General features: G+C 35.6%; 1 non-coding gene across 1 annotated transcript; it reads right to left on the bottom strand.

Annotated features, from left to right (window-relative positions):
• Window positions 1-17,652: 17,652 nt before the first annotated feature.
• LOC113613298 (U6 spliceosomal RNA) lies at window positions 17,653-17,762 on the bottom strand. Its single transcript, XR_003430167.1, has one exon. It is a non-coding gene; the product is annotated as a U6 spliceosomal RNA (small nuclear RNA).
• Window positions 17,763-20,482: the final 2,720 nt, after the last annotated feature.

The raw sequence follows: 20,482 nt of genomic DNA, 5'->3' as shown, positions 1-20,482 counted from the left end.
AACACACCATTGTAAAGCAATTATACTCCAATAAAGATGTTTAAAAAACAAACAAACAAACAAAACTAATATGCTGTAAAGTTCTCTGTTGGATAATGATCACAAACAACTCTAAACAAACAAAAATGATATAGCATGAAAGCTGATAAACAAGCTGAGGTAGAGTTTTGGTTTATAGTGTTTTGTTATTTTTCTGAAGTAGAAATGCCACCTTTCCAATAACTTTGAAGGTAAATCTTAACTTGCTAGTAAATACACTAGATAACTACTTTCAAGGAAGAAAAATTCAGAGGCAAGAAGGAAAAGGGCATCTTTCGGGGATGCTCACTAGCCCACCAACATCTGAGCACTGAGGTGAGTCCCTTCACGGCCATAATCTTTCCTCATCATCTGGTCTCCACCATCACAGCCAAGTATGTCTCCCAGCCTTACTCTATTCGATGTTAGAATCTTTATTTTGATGCATTTTATCTGTTAAAATTTCTAACATTTATTTTCAAGGTAATCTCATTATATGTTCAAGGTTTGATTTTAGTGGAATATCAAGTGCATGTATCAAACTGCTCTCCAGATATTTAATTTGAGGACTGTAGAAAATCATATGTATTATTGCTATGTCAAACCTATTTTGTTTCCTTTCTCACCTCCCTTTCTGTCTTTCTGAGGCCCAAGCACATACTGAAGATACTCATTTAATATTTCAAAGCAACATTGGGAGAATGATTCTTTCTGCATCTAATAAGGAGGTGTGTCAAGAAGTAAATGTTGTTTTGGTGTTGAATCAAACTACTGACAACCTCTATATCTAGAACAACCAGAGTTCATAAGTCTTTGGTGTCCCGGAGAAAGGAATCCTTAAAAAAAGGAAACGTTTTCCTTATTGCCCACAGGGATGTATCCTGAGAGTCTAAAATGTTGACCCTAAGTCTGCTCAGGAGATCAGAACAAATTATTTAAACTTGAAAAGTCACTTTGGACGCCCCATGCGACACCCATCCCACAAACGCCTTATGGCTTGAAGCATATGAGTCGAACAAATATATGAATCATTGTACATTCTTCTGGAATCTCCATATGTTCGACTGGCCAAGAGTAAGATTGTTTTCCACTGGATTGTACCATCTTTTATGCTTGAATTATTAGAGCAAAACTATAGAGTTTTGCAGTGTATCTTTTCTAATAGTTCTTAAATATCAGTGAGTTGAATATCTCTTCTCCATGGAAAGACAGCTTGGTAGTAGTGAAAAACATACAGAAAAAGCATGGTTGGGGACATAAACTAGCTGTATGTCTCAGATACAATAAAATATTTTACATTAAAAAATAATACTTCATAATTAAAACACATTTTTGGTAAAATGATAACAAGTGCACAGATCATATAGAAAAATGTTTTTTAAAGGGGAATAAAACTTAAAGATAGTAATAGAAGAAGAGATTTAAAAGTTGAAAAGATTGAACTACATATTCTCTCAGGTGATCTATAATGAAAAGAGAATAGATGGCATTGCTAATGAGAGGGGAAATGTCCCAGAGTGGAGTGTCAATCACAGCTTAGTCAAAGAGAAGTTCAGAAGTAAAACTTGGCAAATCAGAGGCGGTAAATAGTTCCAGAAACATAAGGCTTTAAAGTGAGACACCAGAGGAGAAAAAGATAAAAGTTGCATAAAAAACAAGCAGGAATATTTACAGATAGAAAATTAGGTATGTATAGAAGGGAGAGTTGAGGAGGAACTTTGAAAACTGGAAGTGATTTTACCTGCAGGTTAACAGGAATTCAACAGCCCAGTAAACTGGTCCTTTTATTATAAATTTCCCTTACATCTGAGGTGCTCATCATATGGTGAAGATAAAAACCAGAATAATATAAACTTAACATCAATGTGCTGACTTGGAGACCAGAGGAAGTCATATTTTCGACGATGAAAAAATGGGAAGTATATGGGACCACAGAATCCTAGGGTTGAAGGCATCCGATGGGTGTCAGTTGCTTGAGTCTCATTTATAAATTATTTTCCAAAAGCTCATACTTCTAAGGCAGTCCATTCTGCAGAATATTCTGTCAGATACGTCTACCTTGTATTGAGTTGGGGAGTCTCTCCCTGTGCATCCATGACTCATTGGCCTTAACTGTAGGGCCACATAAAAAGACTCAAGCCTTCTACATCAGATCCAGCTACTGTGCTCTTCATCAGGTGGTCTATTCAGGGTAACATAAAGACGAATCTTCTAACCAGGGTCCGTAAGGTATGATTTTAAAACTCTGCTATCAGCATTAGTGTTCTTCTTTGAGCGTACTCCACTTACTTTAAAATTCTTAGTATAATCTGATTAGCCTCCTGGCCACTATTATTTTATGAAGGTGATGTCAATCATTGAGTTTTACAATGAGCCATATCATACTGTTGACACTTACTGAACTGATTCAAGTTTAACACATGCTGCTACTAAGCCATCTTTACTGGATCCTGGATATATATGAGTAATTTTGTTTTCTTTCAAGTTTGGGACCTTACATTTACATCAGATGATACATTATTTTATTGGTCTGTTGTTCTGTTTGTCAGGACATTTTTAGTTCTTCATTCAGTCACTAGATCACATATCTTGCTCAGTACAGTGTCTGAGCCACCATGTCATTTAACAACTTGATATGTCATTGATATAAAAGTGATGGAAACAGGGCAGAAGACAGAGCACAGCATCAAAGATGTCACTCAGGTTTGGGATTCAAACATTCCTAGGTGTATGATCAACTCAAACACATTTCTTCAGCTTGTCCTCAGTGATAACCTGAGAAAATGTGAAATATTTTTCTATCCCATTTCTCTCATCTGCAAGATTAGTAAGCCCGTATAAAAGTTAAATTAGATAATAGAATATTTTCTTACTGAAATTTTGCATGATCCTAGTGATCGTGGCTTTCTTAATTTTTCTCCTCATGTCCTAGGTTATCTTCTTTTAACTATGTGTTTAAAAAATAATGATAAAAGTAATGGGTTCTCATGATAAAATTTAAAGTCACACAACTATAAAACATAAAAGACTTTCATTCTCTCCAGTGCCCACACACAACTCCCTAGAAGTAACACAGTTAAAAGTTTGGCATGTATATTCTCAAACATATTTCATGTTATATTCATATTCATATATACAGATAGAGGAATGGTTATACCCTGTATCTGTGAGTTTGGATATAGATAGAACACATATATGTTTACACCATCCATCTATCGTACATCTACTGTTTATGAATGCACCCACCTAACTACTCAACGCTTTCATCCTGTTCAGCTAATGGCCTTTTTTACTCTAAATACACTGATTTATTTTAATGGAATAATTCAAGTTACATTGTAATTTACATCAAGTGTAGATAACTTCTATTTGCTTTTCCAGATTCATTTGCCACCCTTCTTCACCTTCTTCTGTGTCCTGGGAGGCTGGCATGCATGGACCACATCAACAGACTCCCTTACCCTTTGACTTTCAGTTTGGTTGAACCACAAGAAAGCACCAGCAACACATTGGAGAGAAGGGGAAGAGTCGCCCTTCCCTCTCTTAAGGTTTGTCTTGCACTGGCTACCTCCCTTGACCAAAGGTCCTAGCTCCTGTGAAGGTGGCCCTCTCTTCTTGTTTTCTGGGGACCCTCTATCTCTTTCCCCTTTAGGCACAGAGATGATAACTGTTCCTGTTGTTTCTAGCACCATTTCCCCTATGCCTTGCCAACACCTTGCCAACACATATTTAAATTGTTCCTTCATCAAATTGAATGGGCGATCTGTTTCTGACAAGAATTCTGATAGATATATTTATTGACGATTTTTAGATGCTTTACAATATTTTACTACTGCAAAAAATTTCAGTGGGATACGTTTTACACATATCTGTGCACAATTTAGTTAGTGTAGGAAATGTTCTAAAAGAGGTATTTATGATCCTCTACTTTTTTACAATTTCCAGATATTTCCAAATTTACCATAAAAAAGGTATACATTTGGACTTACAATGATACCGTGTGAGAGTCTGTGGGAGTGTAAACTGAGTTCCCTGTACAGTATGCAATCCATCTGAAGTATTTAATAATTCATTCTAGAATGTTCCCTTAGTTTGAACTAGAAATCACTGATTACTGTTTTCAGAAACCATTTCTGATGTTTTAGGAAACAACTGGAAAACTCTATTTCTCAGCATTCATTTCTCTCTCCTCTTCCCAGGATCCTTCCACAATATCTGATAGTAGGTTTGACTTCATGCCTGAATCCCTTAGTCCGGGGCTGGAACCCACCTGCAGCATTAATGAAAAACCTGGAGTGTTTACTAAACCTCTTTAACTTGGCGGGATTCAACTTCAAACTCAGTCTTTCTTTCACTAGGAAGCTGTTAATATCCTCGTTCAAGACTTTCAGTTCTAGTTATTGTTTTCCCTCTGGGCTCCTTGGAGCCTCCCAGCCCATAAGTCCATCAAGGATGGGTGGAGAGTTTGAAAAAAGATTTTTTGGGTTTTCTCTCTGTGGCCCTGCCTTCTGAGATACTGCCTTCCTAGTTTTCCAGGCTTGGAGACAGTCCTGAAATCCAATAAGTTATGACTTTGTACTTGAGTATTATCTTTGGCTTGCTGTGGGGACTGGGGAGTGCCCCAAGGGAAAATCAATATGGATCCTTCAAGGGTCATATGCTCTCTAGCTCCTGCAAACATTAAGTTCTTTAACCAGTTCCTTTTAAATATTTTGTTCAGAGTTTATTAGCATTAGTAGTATAGTAAGCCACTCTACCATTACCAGAAACCAGAACTTGGTATGTGACCGTTTAACTTTTAGGAGTCAAGTAAAAGCCTGGGTGTTTGTATGCAACTATTTTTGCTCAATTTTACTAAGTGAGGAAACCAATGATACTCAAGAGTTAAAACTTTGAGATAAGAGGGTTCCTATTTTATCATCTGTGACAATAATGGAAATTCAAGGCTTAAAACCCAGAACATTTTGTTACTAAGTGTATATATTAGTCTTAGAATTATAATAAACTTTAAATTTTATTTTATCATTCCAGTTTCTCTCAGAAATTCTTACATAAAACGAAAAATGTTGTAATAGCTTTATAGAAGTTAATTGAATGGTTTCAGAAATGACTAAAACCTTACACTCCGGTCTTGCGTATTTCGGGGAGAATTCTGGCCTTGAGTTCAGAGGCATGTGAGGCTCTCTACACTCAGCACATTAATCGCTGAAAGTGATTAATATGAGAAAGGCTGTACTTTTCCATTAACTCAAATTCCTCATTTACCTTTATCATTATCTAAGAAGAAAAGCTTTATTAAAATAAATCTGGTAGTTTAAAGAATAATAGAGAAGGTACTTAAATTAATGAAGAGAGAAACTGCTTTTAAGCACACTTTTGCGGTTTGGAAGCACACATTTAAAATCCAGCAGTTGAAAGACTAATTAGAATTCATTCTTATCTTTTTACTAAAGCACAAACCATCATGTAAGCATGGTTCAGGATCTTTTTAGCTTATCTCTAGCTTTGGCTTTTAGCATTTTCAAGTTGCTTTTCCTCCTGTGCACGTCCATTGCTGCTACTAACATCACAGCTTGTGATTATTAGTTTACACATCTGTACCCTCCGATCGCCTCTGTTTTACTCAGCTTCATGGTCGCTGTACCCAGCATGGTGCCTTAGATGTGGTAGGTACAGAATAAAATTTAATTGTATTTATTTTGAATGACTACATAAATAGAAAGAGTATGATGTTAAAACTTTATGATCAGAAGAAGTAACAACTGACACTGCAGAAATACAAAAGTTCATGAGAGATTACTACAAGCAACTCTATCCCAATAAAATGGACAACCTGGAAGAAATGGACAAATTCTTAGAGATGCACAACCTGCCAAGACTGAATCAGGAAGAAATAGAAAATATGAACAGACCAATCACAAGCACTGAAATTGAAACTGCGATTAAAAATCTTCCAACAAACAAAAGCCCAGGACCAGATGGCTTCACAGGCGAATTCTATCAAACATTTAGAGAAGAGCTAACACCTATCCTTCTCAAACTCTTCCAAAATATAGCAGAGGGAGGAACACTCCCAAATTCCTCTACGAGGCCACCATCACCTTGATACCAAAACCAGACAACAATGTCACAAAGTCAGAAAACTACAGGCCCATATCACTGATGAACACAGATGCAAAAATCCTCAAGAAAATACTAGCAAACAGAATCCAACAGCACATTAAAAGGATCATACACCATGATCAAGTGGGGTTTATTCCAGGAATGCAAGGATTCTTCAATATATGCAAATCAACCAACGTGATACACCATATTAACAAATTGGAGGAGAAAAACCATATGACCATCTCAATAGATGCAGAGAAAGCTTTTGACAAAATTCAACACCCATTTATGATAAAAACCCTGCAGAAAGTAGGCACAGAGGGAACTTTCCTCAACATAATAAAGGCTATATATGACAAACCCACAGCCAACGTCGTCCTCAGTGGTGAAAAACTGAAAGCATTTCCACTAAGATCAGGAACAAGACAAGGTTGCCAACTCTCACCACTCTTATTCAACATAGTTTTGGAAGTTTTAGCCACAGCAATCAGAGAAGAAAAGGAAATAAAAGGAATCCAAAACGGAAAAGAAGAAGTAAAGCTGTCACTGTTTGCAGATGACATGATCCTATACATAGAGAATCCTAAAGATGCCACCAGAAAACTACTAGAGCTAATCAATGAATTTAGTCAAGTAGCAGGATACAAAATTAATGCACAGAAATCTCTTGCATTCCTATACACTAATGATGAAAAATCTGAAAGTGAAATTAAGAAAACACTCCCATTTACCACTGCAACAAAAGGAGTAAAATATCTAGGAATAAACCTACCTAAGGAGACAAAAGACCTGCATGCAGAAAATTATACGATATTGATGAAAGAAATTAAAGATGATACCAACAGATGGAGAGATATACCATGTTCTTGGATTGGAAGAATCAACATTGTGAAAGTGACTCTACTACCCAAAGCAATCTACAGATTCAATGCAATTCCTATCAAACCTCCACTGGCATTTTTCATAGAACTACAACAAAAAATGTCCCAGTTTGTATGGAAACACAAAAGACCCCGAATAGCCAAACCAATCTTGAGAACGAAAAACAGAGCTGGAGGAATCAGGCTCCCTGACATCAGACTATATTACAAAGCTACAGTAATGAAGACAGTATGGTACTGCCACAAAAACAGAAATATAGATCAATGGAACAGGATAGAAAGCACAGAGATAAACCCACGCACATATGGTCACCTTATCTTTGATAAAGGAGGCAGGAATGTACAGTGGAGAAAGGACAGCCTCTTCAATAAGTGGTGCTGGGAAAACTGGACAGCTACATGTAAAAGTATGAGATTAGATCACTCCCTAACACCATACACAAAAATAAGCTCAAAATGGATTAAAGACCTAAATGTAAGGCCAGAAAGTACAAAACTCTTAGAGGAAAACATAGGCAGAACACTCTATGACATAAATCACAGCAAGATTCTTTTTGACCCACCTCCTAGAGAAATGGAAATAAAAACAAAAATAAACAAATGGGACCTAATGAAACTTCAAAGCTTTTGCACAGCGAAGGAAACCATAAACAAGATGAAAAGACAACCCTCAGAATGGGAGAAAATATTTGCAAATGAAGCAACTGACAAAGGATTAATCTCCAAAATTTACAAGCAGCTCATGCAGCTCAATAACAAAAAAACAAACAACCCAATCCAAAAATGGGCAGAAGACCTAAATAGACATTTCTCCAAAGAAGATATACAGACTGCCAACAAACACATGAAGGAATGCTCAACATCATTAATCATTAGAGAAATGCAAATCAAAACTACAATGAGATATCATCTCACACCAGTCAGAATGGCCATCATCAAAAAATCTAGAAACAATAAATGCTGGAGAGGGTGTGGAGAAAAGGGAACACTCTTGCACTGCTGGTGGGAATGTGAATTGGTACAGCCACTATGGAGAACAGTATGGAAGTTCCTTAAAAAACTACAAATAGAACTACCATATGATCCAGCAATCCCACTACTGGGCATATACCCTGAGAAAACCATAATTCAAAAAGAGTCATGTACCACAATGGTCATTGCAGCTCTATTTACAATAGCCAGGACAATGTTCATTGCAGCTCTATTTATGATAGCCAGGACATGGAAGCAACCTAAGTGTCCATCAACAGATGAATGTTTAAAGAAGATGTGTCACATATATACAATGGAATATTACTCAGCCATAAAAAGAAACGACATTGAGCTATTTGTAATGAGGTGGATAGACCTAGAGTGTGTCATACAGAGTGAAGTAAGTCAGAAAGAGAAGGACAAATACCGTATGCTAACACATATATATGGAATTTAAGAAAAAAAATGTTATGAAGAACCTAGGGGTAAAACAGGAATAAAGACACAGACCTACTAGAGAACGAACTTGAGGATATGGGGAGGGGGAAGCGTGAGCTGTGACAAAGCGAGAGAGAGGCAGGGACATATATACACTACCAAACGTAAGGTAGATAGCTAGTGGGAAGCAGCCGCATAGCACAGGGAGATCAGCTCGGTGCTTTGTGACCACCTGGAGGGGTGGGATAGGGAGGGTGGGAGGGAGGGAGACGCAAGAGGGAAGAGATATGGGAACATATGTATAACTGATTCACTTTGTTATAAAGCAGAAACTAACACACCATTGTAAAGCAATTATACCCCAATAAAGATGTTTAAAAAAATTAAATTAAATTAAGTTAGAAAAAAAACCTTTATGATCAAGATTTTTATTGTTTCATACTGGTATTCTGCAATTATTCTGACTGACTGATATTTTTCTAAATATTTTAAAAGCAATTTATTAAGTAAATTTGATTATACCAAACGTTTGGAGAAATCTGACATTATAGAAGGTAAGCTACAGGAGTTCTGTAAATTTCATGGGAGGTCGGAAGTGAAGTTAGGATTTTACCTGAAACTTACTCTCCATCCCTCTTTCATTGCTCTCCATTAGCTTAGTGATTCTGTCAAGTTCAGGAGTGTAGTACGAGGCCCTGCCACCTCAGAAAACTGATTTGCTGGCTCAATTCAGGCACAAGGACTAAACTTACATTCTGTAAAAGGTCAGAATGCCAGTTTACAAGATCTAAACTCCCACAGAAACTAGCTACTCTTCCCAACTTCTATTTTATGCATTCTTTTTGCATTATGGTATGTCAAATTAGGATCTGAAATTTATTTTCTGGTAATCAAATGTAAAAAGGAGTTAACATCAGCTACAACAATGATAATAATGCTAATAAATATAATAAATAACAACTACCATTTATAGAGCAGGTACCATAGACCAACCTCTTTTCTATATGCCATGGTTCAATGTTTTACATTAATCTAAGATTCCCGAACATATTTATTTATACATTAAGAGTATACAAATTATCATAACAAGACAAATTCAGATCCTTGTACTAAGATCTATTGGATCTCTTTGTAACAGCACTGTAACTCAGAAATCTTATTTTAGTTATACTCACACACATTGAAATACACATGAAATTCACAAGTAGTTAAAGATCTACTACTGAAAAATATGCCAGACCCAGATTATTTTATAGAAGAGTTCTAACAACCTTTTTTTTTTTTTTTTGCAGTACACGTGCCTCTCACTGCTGTGGCCTCTCCCACCGCGAAGCACTGGCTCCGGACGCGCAGGCTCAGCGGCCATGGCTCACGGGTCCACCCGCTCCGCGGTATGTGGGATCCTCCCGGACCGGGGCACAAACCCGTGTCCCCTGCATCGGCAGGCGGACTCTCAACCACTGTGCCACCAGGGAAGCCCTAACAACCTGTATTTTTAAACTACATAGAGTACAGAAAAATATAGAACATTTTGTTTATTTGATGTATTTTAAGATAAGTTATTTTAATATTCAGAAATTATAGAAATATAATGGACAACCAATATTCACCACTTAGATTAGACAAACATAAAACAGGTTGTTTTATTTGTTTCTGATCTTTAAGAAATAAACCTTTATAGCTTTCTTTTACCCCTTCATATCTCATGTCTTTCTTTCCTTGTCCCTACATGTTTATGTAGTGTTACTTCACATGAATGCAACAATATACAATAAAGAAATTAAAATTTTTTTTCAACAGCAGAATCATTCATTTATTATTCTACAGCTTGCCTTTCATTCATTTAACATTCTGACTTTGATTTTCATTCATGTGATAGACGTAGATCCAACATACTTATTTTAAATGCTACATAAAATAACCCACAATTATATTGTTAAATATGCCAGATGTATGTCATATTAACTGTATATAATCTTACAATAACCCAGTGAGGTCTACATTACTATTATAATTACCATTGTTTTTTCCATGAAGAAAATGAGAGAAAGAGATTAAGTGAATTCTTCAAGGTTATACAGTCAGTCAGATGGAAACCAGGATTTGAATCCAGCCATCTGGTTTCATTTTCTGTGCTCATAGCCACTTTGCAACACCATCGCGCACTGCTACATTTTCCATTGTTTCACTATAATGTAACATTTCCTTGAGCTTTTTACTTTGTAACATAAAAAGCATAATTTTTAGATTTAATAATTACGTTTGTCATATATACATACATATGTATACATGTTTGTACATACACATCCTCATATATACACACATTCACCATATATATACCATATAGCATATTAATTGTGTACCATGCAGTATTTTAAGTGCTATGCCTATATTAACTCACTTAATCCTCATAAAAATACCATAGCATACATTATCCTCATTTTATAGATGAGAAATACAGAATCAGAAATGTTAAGTAAATTGCCCGAGCTTACATAGCTAATAATTAGCCGAACCCAGATTCATACCCAGCAATCCAGCTAGAGAATATCTGCTCTTAACCACATCCCATTCATTTTCTCTGGTTTTATGTATCTCTAGGTGGTCAACTAGTACTCTCTGCTCTTATTCTTGAATATATCTTTAGCTGAATATATTACAGGTGATAGCTATTTTCTCTCAGCACTTAGAATATTTTATTCTAAGTTCTGGAATATAGCAATGCAAATGAAATACCATTGTCCATCTACTTGTCCTTCATTTTTAGGTAATCTCTTTTCTCTATGCTAGCTTTTAAGATTATTTTTCCTTGGCTTTCATGTCTTTTAGTTTCAATATGAAGTATCCAAGATGTGTGGGTTTGAAATTCTTGAAGTTTTAGTTCTGGAGAATTCATATATAGTATATATTTGAAAATAGTTTCTCTGCCATTATTATGCATATATATTATATACACATAATATATAAAAAATACATGATATTATTACACTATATTATATATACTATAGTATACCTTATTCCATATGTATATATCATATGACATGTATATATTGTAAACATATGTATTACAAAGAGTACATTTTACATTTATACATATATTTTAGCTTATCTTTAAAATATTTTTGAACATATTTATCTTTTATAGGATTTTTTAATAAGTTCCTTTTATATCTAACAGCTGCTGTTGCATTGATTCCTGTATTTCTATTTATATATATTTAAAGATATTCTTTCCTTCATTTTCTTTTTTGTTTGTTTTGGGAAAAGGAAGAAATCCTAAATGAAAAAAGTTATTTTCAAATTGATCTAAGGTTTTAATCCATCTAGAGTGATAAAACATTGTTCACTCTTCCTTTGTACTTGTTTTTTGAAGGCATTTTGGAGTTTCTCTTGGAAGGTTCACCTGGAATGTGGGGTCCTGCATGGGCTCCCAATAAGGAATATTAGGATGAAATAAGGCAGTAAGTGTAAGTCACTAAAGGGAGTTCTGGACACATAAGCTTTTAATAACCATTGGAACTTCCTATTATATCTGCTGTTTGGCATTTCTTTGTTGCCTTCATCTGGCCCCTATATCTCATTCTAGACCCTCTTGTTAAACTGGTGAATTGATGTAGGCTCTGGCTGTAAGGCGATTAATTAATGTCTCCCTTGGAATGCACATTTACAGACACCTGAGACCCAGGCAAAAAACAGCCCCAGCTCTTTTCAGCCTCTTCCTATTTGCATCATAGCTCTGGTTTCAAATAGTTGAGTACATCTCATTCCCTGCCTCATGTGGTCACTTTTAGTCTTTTACTTCATAAACTCTCTTCTCCCTGACCCTATTTCCAGACTCATAGCTCAGCAGGCCCACAGTTTTTGCAGGACTTTCTACTTTGTCTTCCATTTACACTTTGGGTACACTGAGATGCTTACCTCATTAACTTTCTCCATCCTTGTTATGTGACTGGAACTGAGAGATCAGGGGACAGCCCAAGCATGAACTTTCAATACAATATTGATTAAAATCTTATCAATTTTACAAGTTCTACTTGTAAACTTTATTTTACAAGCTCTACTTACTTTTATTTATTTATTTGTTTGTTTATTTTTGGCTGCATTGGGCCTTCATTGCTGCACACGAGTTTTCTCTAGTTGAAGGTGAGCGGGGACTACTCTTCATTGCAGTGCGCGGGCTTCTCATTGTGGTGGCTTCTCTTGTTGTGGAGCACGGGCTCTAGGCACGTGGACTTCAGTAGTTGTGACACTCAGGCTCAGTAGTTGTGGCGCACGGACTTAGTTGCTCCGCGCGATGTGGGATCTTCCCGGACCAGGGCTCAAACCCGTGTCCTCTGCATTGGCAGGCGGATTCTTAACCACCGCGTCACCAGGGAAGTCCTCTACTTACTTTTAAAACATAGCCTTCTATTCCATTCCACTGAAAATAGTCTCCAATACCTTGGTATTCAGTCTTAGGTAGATCATTTAAATAAAAACATGTACTTTGAATTAATTCACTTTATTTGAATCTAGAATCCATTAGGCAACATGGTATTAAATTTCCTGTTTATAAGAATGATAGTTCTATTTGCATTCTTATTTTATTGAGTTTTTATCTAGTAAATGATTTCTTTGCACTAATTTCAAGGCTATATATTTGCCATTTTTAAAGCAAGACCACTAAATATCTTCCTTTTATATCTGAGGAAAGTCTGATTTGAATCCACAAATACCTCCTTAATTATTATGAAAACATTTTCATGACAATGAAATTCTGAACATTAGTTTTATTGAAGTGCAGTATATCAGAGGGAAATACGTATTAATTATCAAAATAAAGTATTTTATCTTTTTGTTTATTTATGTAATTATGACAGGGGAGATAGAAAAGAAGAGGGCATTTTCCTTCTATTGTGTAGCATTCCTAAAGATTTTACACTGGTCATTTGGTAGTTCCAACATCTGACTCACATGAGCAGCTTTCTGATTAGGATGTTTCTGGAGCTGGAATATTTTTAGGATAAAAGAAAATCTGTTTATATTTCAAGTAAAACTACATATGACCTTTATTCAGTGCAAATATTGCCTCATTCTTTAAAAATCCTAACCCACACAGAAGTCTAGATCACTTGTAGGCTCTGCAAGGAAGTGGAAAACACACCTTTTCTGGCTTGAGATTGTCATCAACTTGGTTTCCACCAGGCATTAGAGGGATCTACAATAGTAAAGTATATCCTTAGGTCTAGTGTACTGCTCTGCACCTCATGGACACCAGTGAATACATGTAACTGGAATGACTACATGTGATTTTCGATAGTCCCCAGAGAGGAAAGGAATTTTTTTCTATTTCATTCTTTATCATTGGTATGGTCAGGAAGTATTTTGTTGCCAAGACATAATCATTTTTCTCCTGGTGACTTTAGCAAAACATCACCCAGTCCAATTAAAAAGCTGTTCTTTTCCTGTTAGTTTAAGAAGTCAGCACCCACGCTTCACTGTGGTATCCAGCCCTCCGTTATTAACAGTTCTCTTGGCATCTTATTAAATTGGAAAGGGTTTCAGACCAAGATTAAATGGCATGTATGAATCTCTTTATATTATTTGAAACATATATTCTGTCCACATAAACTGCTATTTCCATTATCTTAATTTTGTATAGCACAATGAATTATATGAATTATTTTTCCAGGCCCTCAGAGGGGGTCATTTTCCACAAAGGAAGTAGCCACATAATAAAAAGGTCAAAGCTAAATCACAAAAGAAAAAGTCTCTAATCATAAAAAACCCATTTTTTTGGAGGAAGATGAAGCAGATCAGTCATCAGCTACTTTTTATCACAATCTAAGACATGTGCAGTAGTAAATAAATACATTCTCAATTTCACACGATAGATTCTCTCCACCCAGGAGTATGACTGTGGTACCCATATTTAGAAAGGGATTATTCTTTTCTTTAAAAAAAAATTATTGAGGTATAATTTACATATAATAAAATGCATATTGATGAGTTTTGACAAATACATACATGCACACACACACACACTGATGTGACAGTAATATAGAGAATGTTTTTATCACCCTCAAATATGCTTTCAGATCAATACAGGAAGCCCCCAGCCTCCATCCTGGGCTCCAGGCAATTGCTAATACGCTTACTGTCTATCACTAGAGGTTGGAACAATGTCTCCTCGACTTTCACACAAATGGGTCTATATGGTATGTATCCTTTTATGTCTGGCTTGTTTCACATTTTAAAAACTTTCTAAAAAATAAACGTTTTATTTTAGGATAATTTTAGATTTACAGAAAAATTGCAAAGATGGTACAGAGAGTTTTTCCTATCGTTAAAATCTTATATTAATACATAACTAATGTGCTGCATTTGTCACAACCAATGAACAAATATTGGTACATTAGTATTCACTTAAATCGTGGTTTATGCCAATTTCCTTCCTTTGTAAACTAACGTCCTTTTTCCTGTTCCAGGATCTCCTTTTTCCTGTTCCAGGATCCCATCCAGGATATCGCATTACATTGAGTCATTGCGTTTAGTTGTCGTGTCTCCTTAGCTCCTCGTGGCTGTGCCAGTTTCTCAGATTGTCCTTGTTTCTGATGACCTTGAAGGAGTTGAAGAGTACTCCTCAGCTCTGTTGTAGAATGTCTTTTAATTGGGATTTGAGTGATGCTTTTTCTTATGATTACACTGTGGTTAGGAGGACGACCACAGAGGTAAAGTGTCAGTCACATCACATTCAATCAACATGACCTTCACTATTGACATTCACTTTAATCACCTGGCGGAGGCAGTGCATGGTCAGGTTTCTCCATTGTAAAGTGACTCCCCCCACCCCACTTCCAAGCTGCCTTCTTTGGGAGAAGTCACCATCTGTAAGCCACACTTAGAGTGGGGAGTCATGCACCACTTCCTTAAGTGTGGATTACCAACCATAAGTCATTTGTCTGCTCTCCCCCATTTATTTCCTTAATAAGTCATTTATTTGTATCAGTATGAACTCATGCAAATTTATTTTAAAATTTGAGTTACATTACAATACTATGTGTATTAATTTTATTCCAGCTTTGGCCATTCAGAGCTCTTTCAATTGGCTCCTCTGCTACGGTTTTGGATCTGCCTTTTTACCAATAAATACATACATACCCTTGATAGAATGTAATGGGAATGACACATTACCCCTGTAGTGTCCTCCCCAAACCCATAACCACAATCTAATCATGAGAAAAATTGGAGAATGGTATTAGAAACCAAGAGCTAGGTATGCTCATTGTTATTGAGGTATCATCACTTCCAGGCCTTCCAAATCGAAGAACAAAGTTGTTACCAACCCTTATATATACTCATATATATGTAAATATTTCTATGTTATCTATCCGTCTCTGTATTGAACTGTATATAGATTCATCAGATGTCTCCAACTCTAATCCATTACCACATGGATAATTCTAGCCATCTCCCCTTGTTTGTCTGTAAACTCCCACTCCAGCAGTGAGAATATTAATTGATCAATTCCAGTATGCATATATACTGAAGTATTTCAGAATTGTTATCTTGCGGTCCTGGGAAAACAACATTATCACCCAGAGTACGTTGTTATGTATAGTTTTCCTTTAGCCTTGAAAGTATCCACTGACTTCCAAACTTAATTAGGTCAGCACTTTTGTCCCTTACCTCCTTCAGTGAAGTTGTTCATACATTTGTAATACAGAGTTTGAGTTACTGGTATGTGTGAAGTACCATTAACTGAGACTGGAAAAATCTAGGGGAGGAGAAGGGTTTTTTGGCAAATCAAGTGTTACAATTTTATGTATAAGTTGAAAATACTTATTAGAGATCAAGGGGAAATGTCAAGTAGACTGTCAAAAATTGATGTCAACCATTTGGTATGTGAATTTAAAATATTTTCCCTGAATTAAGGTCCATCATTTGATTTTGATTATGATATGATTATATAATTACATATTTACATTTTATAATTAAACATATATTAATATATATTACATATTTTATATGGAAATGAAAATATATTTTCTTTATTCCTTCTAGTTGACATTTTAAAATTAAGATGTGCTCTGGGTGCTTTAAAAATAGCAGAAAAATTTTGAATGCCGTTTGCATTGCAATCATTGTGTTTTCTATCTATGATGAAATTATGCTTCAAGTAGTTAAGATCCAGTAAGTCCATATACAAAAGTGGGGGGGCTAAACTGGGAGATTGAGATTGACATATACACACAATTATATGTAAAATAGATAACTAATAAGGACCTGCTGTATAGCACAGGGAACTCTATTCAATACTCTGTAATGATCTATATGGGAATAGAATCTAAAAATGAGTGGATATATGTATGTGGATAACTGAATCACTTTGCTGCACAGAAGAAACTAACACAACATTGTAAATAAACTATACTCCAATAAAAATTAATTAAAAAAATGAAGTTCAAGAACGGCCTGAGAAGACAAAATTGTCCCTACTCCAATCACCATTTGAATGGAAGGATCCTTGATCAGGTACTTCTATTTAAATATATCCTCAATTATCTAAAGTGAAGAAGAAAATGATCTTTTTTTTAAATATCTTTATTGGAGTATAATTGCTTTACAATGGTGTGTTAGTTTCTGCTGTATAACAAAGTGAACCAGTTATACATATATATATCCCCATATCTCTTCCCTCTTGTGTCTCCCTCCCTCCCACCCTCTAGGTGGTCACAAAGCACCGAGCTGATCTCCCTGTGCTATGCAGCTGCTTCCCACTAGCTATCTGTTTTACGTTTGGTAGTGTATATATGTTCATGCCACTCTCTCACTTTGTCCCAGCTTACCCTTCCCCCTCCCCATGTCCTCAAGTCCATTCTCTAGTAGGTCTGTGTCTTTATTCCCATCTTGCCCCTAGGTTTTTCATGACCAATTTTTTTTTTTTAAGATTCCATATATATGTGTTAGCATATGGTATTTGTTTTTCTCTTTCTGACTTACTTCACTCTGTATGACAGACTCTAGATCCATCCACCTCACTACAAATAATTCAATTTCGTTTCTTTTTATGGCTGAGTAATATTCCATTGTATATATGTGCCCCATCTTCTTTATCCATTCATCTGTCGATGGACACTTAGGTTGCTTCCATGTCCTGGCTATTGTAAATAGAGCTGTAACAAACATTGTGGTACATGACTCTTTCTGAATTATGGTTTTCTCAGGGTATATGCCCAGTAGTGGGACCATCTCCAGCAAAAATATGGAATGCTTCACAAATTTGCGTGTCATCCTTGCACAGGGGCCATACTAATCTTCTCTGTATCACTCCAATTTTAATATATCTGCTGCTGCTGACGTGAGCATGAAAATGATCATTTTTGAATAACTTCATCTTACATCTCAAATGACTTTTTGAATGAACTTAAACATGTCAGACGTATAAAAAAATAAATTAAATAGATGTATTTACATTTTGGTATCAGACATATTTTCTTTGGGATGATTTATTTTATAAAGATTTATTTTGTATATAAAATATACCTGATTTGGTGTTGAGTTCTTTCTTTTCCAGTAGCATTTCAAGTATCATAATCATCAGTACACATACAAGATATCTGAAGGGATTGTTATCTCTCCTTTCCACTATAAATGTACCGCTTAGTCTACTGGCATATCACTTAATTGACTTAAAGCTTCATTTTTCAGAATATTAAACTTATAAAAAAATAGTTTGTCAAAAGTACAATATGTGGAAAACGGGTTAAAATCACCTGAATATATGACAAAATAAAACTGAGCTAATCCCTCACACATCGTTACCTTTTAATCAGTGGTGATAATCTTGACATCACTAGCTTAGCACTTTCATGGAAAAGATGAGTCAGAAATGCTCACAAAGGAGAAAATATGCAAGGGTGAAGGAAAAACTCTTTTTTTTTTCTTTGTTTCTTTTTTTTTTTTTTTTTAACGTACAGAATCTATGACAGGGAATACAGGAATGCTGTGTACAATTTTACCATGGATTTCTCATCCAGAAAGAAGCAGAAGGAAATTTGAAGGGAAGCTCTGTTTACATAATGACTAGTTGTGATATTTTGTTAGTAAGTAAACTCCAATTGGTATTTTTCCAACAGACACAGTAGGTAGGCAAAGTTAAGCTTCTCTATTAAGTATGCATACTTTCAAATCAATGTGAATATGCTTAATTTATCAAGAGTTGCTCTTGTTACTGTCAGCAAGTACAAAGCTAGCTAAATTAATACTGTACTAATTTTCTTTTGTGCTTTATCTATTACAGTTGTTTTGCTTCTCATAATTTCAAACTACATCATCATGGATTATATTTTGTTTCAAGGAACTGCAGAACCTCAGCTAAAACAGGCATAAAATAAGGGTATTATAGGTAAACATTAAATGTATTTCTTAGGGGTTTGGTCCAATTTTCCTAATAGCTATAAGTAAGGATTTTATGAAGATTATACCTTTGGGGGGGAGGGGATCACAATATATATACTATAAACAAGAAGAAAAGGCTTTATTTTCACCTATTTCTAAAGGCTTAAACTTGGGCTCTTCCATAAGAAACTCAGAGTGTGAATCAATCTCACAGAACTCAATGTCATTTTAAAAATACTGAAAGGAGAAAATTGCCAATATGACTTTTCCCTAAACATCCTCATCCCACTTACAAATACACACAAACAGCACACATATTTTGCACATGCGTACACCTGACCATGAGAGACCATCTGATGCTAAATGTGGTGACTGAGCTTTCATATTAAAGAGACACAAGGATCTTTTTCATCAGAACAGTGGCTGCTTCATCTGAGGAGGATATGGTTTACCAATGAGTTGAAACTATTAATTAATATTTGTGAAAAGAAAATAATTATATTGCTTATTATAAATGATAAAATTAAGGGTTTTAATGCCAGAAAGGTTATCAAGATAAATACATTAAAGTTGAATTTCTTTACGTGATTCACCATAGGGGAACTATAAAAAAAATTGTAGGACACTTTTTATCCAGTCCAAGAAAGTGATGGCTATAAAAACTGCTGAAATGCTCATAATAAGATGCTAAATTAAAACACTGTTTTCGCTTAGATCTCAATTCTGTAAAATTATAAGTGTTTTAAAAAGACTAAAATGCTGAGTAGTTGTCTCTGGGAGCCGAGGTTACAGGTGATTTGTACTTTCTCTTTATACTTTCCTGAGTTTTTCAAGCTTTTAAAAAGTCAGACAGCAATGTTTTAATAATCAGTGAACCACATTCATTATTTTAATAGCTTTATCAAATGAAATTCTCTTGCTCACACATTATGCTGGCTCAAATAAGTATGTCCTAAAAGTGAGTCCCTGTCCGTGAAGGTCCTGACAACCACAGAGAAATTCTGCTCATGGTTTAAAAATAACCCCAGGAAATTACCTCCAACTTACAAACAACACAGTCTCGTGTTCTCTTTGCTCTAACTTATAAAGCAAATCTGGCCTGGGACTCAACAGGCTATTTTAGTTAATACTGTTTTCATTCTGGCAATAGTCCCTACTTCCGTTAAATTCAGAGCAGTTGTTATGTTCAAAAACTGAAGAGGAAGGTAGGTGTGAGGGTTTTGGCCCCAAAGAGGATTTTTGTTTCCTCTGAGATGTTGTGAGCACTCTCATTCCTCACCTGGCAAGCAAAACGGCATTGGGCCTGCTGTCATTCTATAGCCCAAATCATAGTGATGAATGTTGTGTCCTTAGGATCAAGGGCAGAGTGAAGCTGTGTTGGAAGAGAAATCAACCCTGACAAAAATACAGCCCCATGAAGGAAACGTGCTGTACAGAACTAGATCCGTCTTTGAGTTGGAGCTATCATAAGATATACCTGTACACCTTTTCTTCTTTATCCAATCATTTGTTGATGGATGCATAGGCTCCTTCCATATCTTGGCAATTGTAAATAATGCTGCTATGAATATTGGTGAGCGTGTGTCTTTTCAAATTAGTGTATTCATTTTCTTCAGATATATACCCAGGAGTATATGCTCTGGATAATATGGTAGTTCTGTTTTTTAGTTTTTTGAGGAAACTCCGTA

Source organism: Aethalodelphis obliquidens, unplaced genomic scaffold (assembly GCF_003676395.1).
Source record: "Aethalodelphis obliquidens isolate GAN/ISIS:26980383/991018 unplaced genomic scaffold, ASM367639v1 scaffold3, whole genome shotgun sequence".
Lineage (NCBI taxonomy): Eukaryota > Metazoa > Chordata > Mammalia > Artiodactyla > Delphinidae > Aethalodelphis > Aethalodelphis obliquidens.
The sequence above is the reverse complement of the archived record's forward strand: the minus strand, read 5'-3'. Positions and strand labels throughout refer to the sequence as shown.